General features: G+C 49.4%; 1 protein-coding gene across 3 annotated transcripts in view; it reads right to left on the bottom strand.

Annotated features, from left to right (window-relative positions):
* Lhfpl2 (LHFPL tetraspan subfamily member 2) overlaps window positions 1-3,543 on the bottom strand; it is a 153,427-nt gene extending 149,884 nt beyond the window's left edge. Inside the window, exon 1 of one of the 3 annotated variants that reach the window (XM_063281486.1) lies at window positions 3,010-3,543. The gene's annotated coding sequence lies outside the window, so the exon portion shown is untranslated. The remainder of the gene's footprint in view (window positions 1-3,009) is intronic. The other 2 variants (XM_017590688.3, XM_039101911.2) reach the window with 2 other exon arrangements.
* Window positions 3,544-6,618: the final 3,075 nt, after the last annotated feature.

Raw genomic sequence — 6,618 nt, 5'->3', positions numbered from 1 at the left:
CTGCCGGAGAACATCAGTATGAGCTTGGCCACTGAGGCCAAGGGTCAGGAGCTTAGCTATTCCCACTTGGGCCTGTTGAAACGTTCCAAAAGCTTCAGTCACAAGGACACAAATGACTCTCACCTGCAGCACTAAGAAGTTATTACCTGAAGGACAGGATGGATGGATGGATGGATGGACGAATGAACGATCAAACGAACAAACAAGTTGACACACTCCCAAAATTAGAAGGAGCAACGTGAGGTACCAAGAAATATTGCTTTGTTAAGAAAGTCTTTGCTCTAACTGGCCAGGCAAGGTAGGGAGGTTGTAGCCACATGACACTACTGTGTCACACATCTTTCGACATCTCTCTAGAAATCCAACTTCTCTTCCCATCTCTGCGGCCAAATACTATGTTGCATATCTCTCTGGGAGGCCAAATTCAAATTTTCATTTCAAGTGAACTCAAAACTCAAAAACTGCTTTTTGTCATCTGTCTCCAAATGGGGTCCTCACAAGTGCTCCCTCCCAGAGGGTCCCCAATCTCCAAGGACTCTATGTAGGGAACGCTCATCCCGGGAGAGAAACAAGTAGCAAGATCATCATCTCCCAGGCTCTCTTTGCCCCTCTGCCAGGCTGCCGGGGTTGTTGCACTATGGCACTGACTGGCTGCCTTGTCCCCCTACCTAGCCTGGGACCAGGGAGCTCCTTGACATCACCATGTGGCTTTGGAGCAGGCAGGTAAGTCATGAGTAAGCCGGCATTGTAACAAACACACACACACACACACACACACACACACACACACACACACACAGAGGGGGGGGGGGGGACACACAGGCCGGGTAGCCTTTTAACTTTGTGTACCTTTGTCTATGGGTTGTGCATATGAATGCAGTGCCAGCCGAGGCCAGAAGAGGGTATCTGAGCCTGAGTCGTAGGCCAAGTGTGGTGGCGGTCAAACTCTGATCCCCCAGAACTATGTCAGCACTATGGACTGCAGAGCAACCTCAGGGATTTATTTTTATTATTTGTGTCTGTGTCTAAATATGTGCACACACATGTGCAAGAGCCCGAAAAAGCCAGAAGAGGGCACGGAGTCTCTCACCGCTGGAGTCACAGGCATCTGTGAGCCCTCTGATGTGGGTACTGGGTTCAGAACCCCAGTCCTCATGAGAGAGCAACAAGAGCTCTTAACACTAGAAGACACAGTCCCAGCCCCCACTACCATTAGATAGTCACAGAGACCTGAGCCGAGGAGAACTAGAACAGAGCTTGGTAAACATTCGAATAGGTCTAGTTGTGTGCCCGCATCTGGGTAAGTACACAAGGTACGAAGTCAGAGGCACTGGATCCCCAAGAGTGAAAGTCGCACACAGTTGTGAGCTGTCTGATTGGGCACAGGACCTCGGCAAGTGCTCTCAATCCGAGTCATCTCTCCAGCCCCATGACTCTCCTAAATTTTAATCCTCCTATGTTGGCAATTCTTTGCAGTAAAGATATATCTTCTGTGAGAGAGTGAGTGGGCGTGCATGAGCACATGTACACACACACACACACACACACACACACACACACTTGAAGTTTTCTATCCATTCTTTTGTCACTATCTCCTCCTCTAGACTTTACTCTCTGCCTTGCTCAACCCTCGCTTGCTGCAGAACCTCTAAGCCCAAGTCTCTGTTGCTAGCAGGTGCTGTCAACTCTGAACCATGCACATGGATAAACAGTAGTCCTTTTTTCGTCACCCATAAGGCACTGCTTTGCTCGCACCTACAAAGATCCTTTTTTTCCTTCAGACAAATGACTGGTTCATGTATCATGACTCAAATTATATTCACAAATGTTCGTTCGCAGTGTAGTCACTCTTCCTAACGAGGCTGGTTCAAGACAAATGAGCAGCCCCCTCCCCAGCCTTTTCCCTTGCAGCTTACAAGGCACCACCTCCCGCCATAAAATGCTACCCTGTCACAGACCACAGGCCACAAGGCTCTGTGAGTCCTCTTGGAGGGAACTCTATTATAGAATAAGATGTCTTGTATTGCTTCAAACCTTTCAAATATTATTTCATCAGAATCAGATTTTCCAACAGAGGCTAACCCTATTAGCCTGACAGCAGAGAGACAGATGTTCATTTTTCCCTGTCTTTAAAATATTTAACCAAGCACATGTGTTCTCCATCTCTTAATATGAAAGGGAATTTTAAAAATGATTAGGAGAGTGTCAGAAAGAGCAAGATAAATGATCCCTTATCCTATCCTCTCTCCAAGCGGGGTAGGAAGAGTGTTCAGAGAATGAAAGTTCCTTCAAAGGAACTCTGGGTTAGCCCCCCACACCTTGCCGCCCTCTGGCTCCAACACACACTCGCCCGCAGTGGTTCCACTTTTCCATATGGGTCACCAGCTGTAATCTACAAGCACAAAAACAATCACGGTACACAATACAGGAAACTGCCCGGGCCGGAGTGAGGTAGGGTGTGGGGATGAGGGTCTGCCCTTCACTCCCCACGTACTTCCATAGAAACTCCCGAACCTCCTGAAATAACAGAAAAGTTGAGCCGGCTCGGAGAAAATCTTTTCGCTTTTCTCAGTTCAGAGAGCACGAGACCGTGAATAGACAGGGAGAGAAGCGCGGCCGGGTGGGGGTAGGGACTGCATAAAAACCCATCTCCCCGAGTCCTTCATCCACCCCAGATGTGGTGTTCGTTCCCACTCCCCGCCCACCTCCTCTCCAGCCCTCACCCCTCTGCACCCGCCACAAAAAAAAAAAGCATCCAAAAATGCAGCCCAGGTCTGAGATGCAGCTGAGGTCTGTGGCCGGTGAGACACACGCGGCACGGACTGGGACTGGCGGGGATCACGACAGATCCCCGGGAAAAAGCGCTTCCAGGATCAACTTCTTCCACGTCTGCGGCCGGCCGGCGCTGCAGCGGCTCCTTCCCGCCCCAGCACCCGCCGCCCGTCCCTCCGCGCCCCTCTTGCGCTGTCGGGGACCGGCCCCCTCCCGGGCTCCCCGCGCAGCGCCTACCTGGCCGGGGCAGCCGGCTCCTAACGCCCCGCTCTGGGTCCGGCGCGTGCAGCCTTCCTCAGCCGCGCTCTCCGTGCCGCCTCCTCGCTGCAGCCTCGGTCTGGCCCCCGCGGACCCGCAGGGGCGAGGGCGGGAGCAGACGAGGGTCGGCGGCGCCGGGGCGGAGGCCGAGGGGCGGGCGCAGCGGGAGGAGGCGGCCGAACCTCGCAGCCCAGGCCGGCCGCTGCCACACAGCATCCCCGCCTCCGGCCGCCGCGCGGGGAGGGGTCGGCGAAGCCCGGCCTCCGGGGGGGAGGGTCCTGCAGGGCCCGGGAGGGTGTGGGTGACGCGAGATCCCCGCGAAGGGGTCCCCTCCTCACGCACTTTGGGGGAGTTGTCTGAGTGCGGATCGTGGATCGTAGCCGGTGGGGCGGGAAGAACGTCGGTCCGCGGCCAAGGAGAACCGCAAGCTGAAGAGTGGGCTGCGGTGTTTTTAAAGCGGAGGCTGGAGGCAGAAGTTTACAGGTCCTGTTGTCTACTTAGGGAAACTGCAAACTTTTACAGGGTATTCCCAACTCGGATGCTTGGATGCTTGGATCCAGACATCCTCCCGGCACTCAAGATACACTTTCCAATGAGTATCATGGCTATAGAAGCCGTTTTAGCCAGGGTGAAAGGGATCCAGAGAGGAGACCCACCAACTCCTCTCACCACCGCCCCCAAGGGCAAAGGACAGCGTCAAATAGCCAGGGGCTCAATTGTCTGCATTTATTGTGTAAGGACAGAACCCAGCCAAAAACACCTTCCTTTGTCTCCAGCCCGGAGCCCCTGTCAAATTTGCTTCAGCCCTCAAACTCCCAGACATTTGTCTATCCACCAATGCACAGACCCAGTCAATCTGGGTTCCCTCTCCTCCCCCCCACCCCAGAACATGTGCTCTTTGCTCTTGAAATCTTTGCACTTGACCCGATTTCCAAATCCACTTGGGTTCCTCAGCTTCAGTGGCCCCCTCCTGCTTTTGAAACCCGCGGGCACAGCACCTATCTGCACAGCCTTACAAAGTTAATGGCTCTAGAAAACCACTTCCTGTGTGAGACGGTGTCTGAGGCATTTTGCCAGGAAGAAAAAAAAATAATTTCAAAAAAAAAAATAAAATCTTGAGTTCTTTGCAACTCCACTATTGAAAACCATATCCCACAGCTGGCCCGTGGACTGACCGAGTTGTAGATAGCATAAGTTAAGTCACCAGTGACTGCTGAACCGTGGAGAAAACACACAAATAAAGTGGTGGTTGGGATGCTTCGCACGCAAAGGTTATCTATCATCAATTAACAACAGATGCAAGCCCAACTTCATCCCGATGCTGATCTTCGTCCAGATGGGGTCGGAGAAGGACCCATGCCTGTATCCACGCAGAAGCTACTGATGATCTCCACAGTTGAATCACACTGAGAAAAAAAGCTTTCAGGAAGACATTCTACAACTGTTAAGTGTTCTATTTTGCAAAGTCACGTGTTAGAAATAACACGAGGACTTATGGGGTTAAGAATAAATTAAAAAATCTATATAGCACTGCAATCAGAGAATAAAAAAAAAGGGAACCATTCAAAAGAACATACTAACAGAGTTTATAAACTGTTAAATTCCTAATAAATGTTACAGTAAATACAAGACTTTACCTTTATAAAAAGACGGAGGTCATTATGGAAGAGTTGTTTGGGGTCAGTGAGTTGAGACAAAACCCAAAACAAATTTTAGAAACAGAAACTTTTGCCTTGTCCCCTCTTCCTATGAACCCTCCTGGGTTCTAGCTCATGGCAGAACCAATCAAAGAACACAGAACAGATAAGCTGTGTACTGTGTATTCACAACAGCCCCCCAGCCCCACCCCTGCTCTCACAGCTGTTGTCCATTGGTATCAAAAGTACCAGGGACATTTGAATATGAAGCAGCATTGCCACATCCATTTTATTAGAAGCCCTCCCTATGGAGAAGCAGTCATGGATGACATCATTTGTTATGGTTTGCAGACATATCCTTGTGAGTCCACGATGGTCCTAGGTGTACAGAGTAGATAGCACTGTACTCCACACATCTGTTGAACTGGTATCTACAGCTTATGTCAGAGGCTATTGCAAGCACTGGGATGTATCGGTGAGCAAGATGCAAAAAATGGCTCCCCTTGTGAACTGTGGGAACTTGAGTAATGTATCACTAGTTCTTTTTGTGTCGTTTGGGGGTATGATATGTTAGCTTGAGTTGGTGTCTCATCTATGTTTCAATTTCTTTGAAGGGCACAGTCCGTAGCTTACAGACTCTGTGCCTTCTTATCTCCGGCAATGCTGGCATAGTAAATACCCATTGGGGCATATAAACCAAGGTGTTTATGCCCAATTGACTGGGCTATGGTTCAACTGTGCTGAATTCATAGCAGAACTACCTGGGAAATAAGATACTTTTTTTTTTCTTTTTTTCGGAGCTGAGGACCGAACCCAGGGCCTTGCCCTTTCTAGGCAAGTGCTCTACCACTGAACTAAATCCCCAACCCCAATAAAATACTTTTTTTTTCTTTTTTCTTTTTTTCAGAGCTGGGGACCGAACCCAGGGCCTTGCGCTTGCTAGGCAAGCGCCCTACCGCCCTACCGCTAAATCCCTAACCCCAATAAAATACTTTTTAATTGTTGTTGTTTGCTTGCTTGCTCTCACAAACATGTGTGCAGCTCCTTGGGCTGACATCGAAGCCAGTATTTGCACACAGGAAAATACGGGCCTGCAGGTCAGATAAAATGACACTTAATAGGAAATTAAGGGAGTGATGATACCGTTCAGGAAAACACAAAGTACTGGTTAAAGCCAGCGGAAAGGAAGCAGCAGAGAAAGACACCTGAGTGGAGAAGCCTTGGGATGTGCCGGTGCCGTTCCTGTCATGTGCTTGGGTCAAATTGAAAAAGAAACGCTGGAAGGCCTGAGCAAGGAGGAAATTAAAGAGTATGTACAAAGTCAAATGACAAGGAGGCCTTGGAGGTAGATTATTATAACCACTTGGGAAGGTCATAAGGTAAATTACAGTGGTGCCGGTTAAAGAGTGTGATTGTCTTGCCTGTGCAGATGTCTCTACTCTGAACATCTGGACACGAGACCCCATCGGCAAGGCTAGAGAGTCTCTCACGAGCGAAATCTCTGCGTCGTACTCTTTCAAGGGTGAGTCAGGATGGCATCTAAAGAAAGAACACCATCACCTCAGGAAGGCAGTCCATTGCCCTGATCATCAATGTATTAGACGGCGATTCACTTCAGTTTCCCTGACCATTGTAAAAATCGACTCCTTACACCGACTGTAAAGACACGCAACCGAGAAAGGATGATATCTCCCAAAATTATACAATTACAGTAGCACAAGTTTGAAATCTATCCCTTTTGAAGATCTTGAACGGAGGAACTTAGTGGATTTAGGCTTCAAATAAATCCCTTCCAAGCACCAGGCGGAGTTACAGGGCTGCTGTGGGCTCTGACCTGGCTGGAAACAGATCATTCTGCTCTTTCGCCTCATGGATGTAATTATATAAATTTTACACATCTATCATTTTCTTCTACCAGTAAGCATTGAGAAAAGGCAAGTTTGAACACCAA

The sequence above is a fragment of the Rattus norvegicus genome, chromosome 2 (genome assembly GCF_036323735.1).
Source record: "Rattus norvegicus strain BN/NHsdMcwi chromosome 2, GRCr8, whole genome shotgun sequence".
NCBI lineage: Eukaryota > Metazoa > Chordata > Mammalia > Rodentia > Muridae > Rattus > Rattus norvegicus.
Note: the sequence above shows the minus strand (reverse complement) of the source record. Positions and strands in the feature narration are given on the sequence as shown.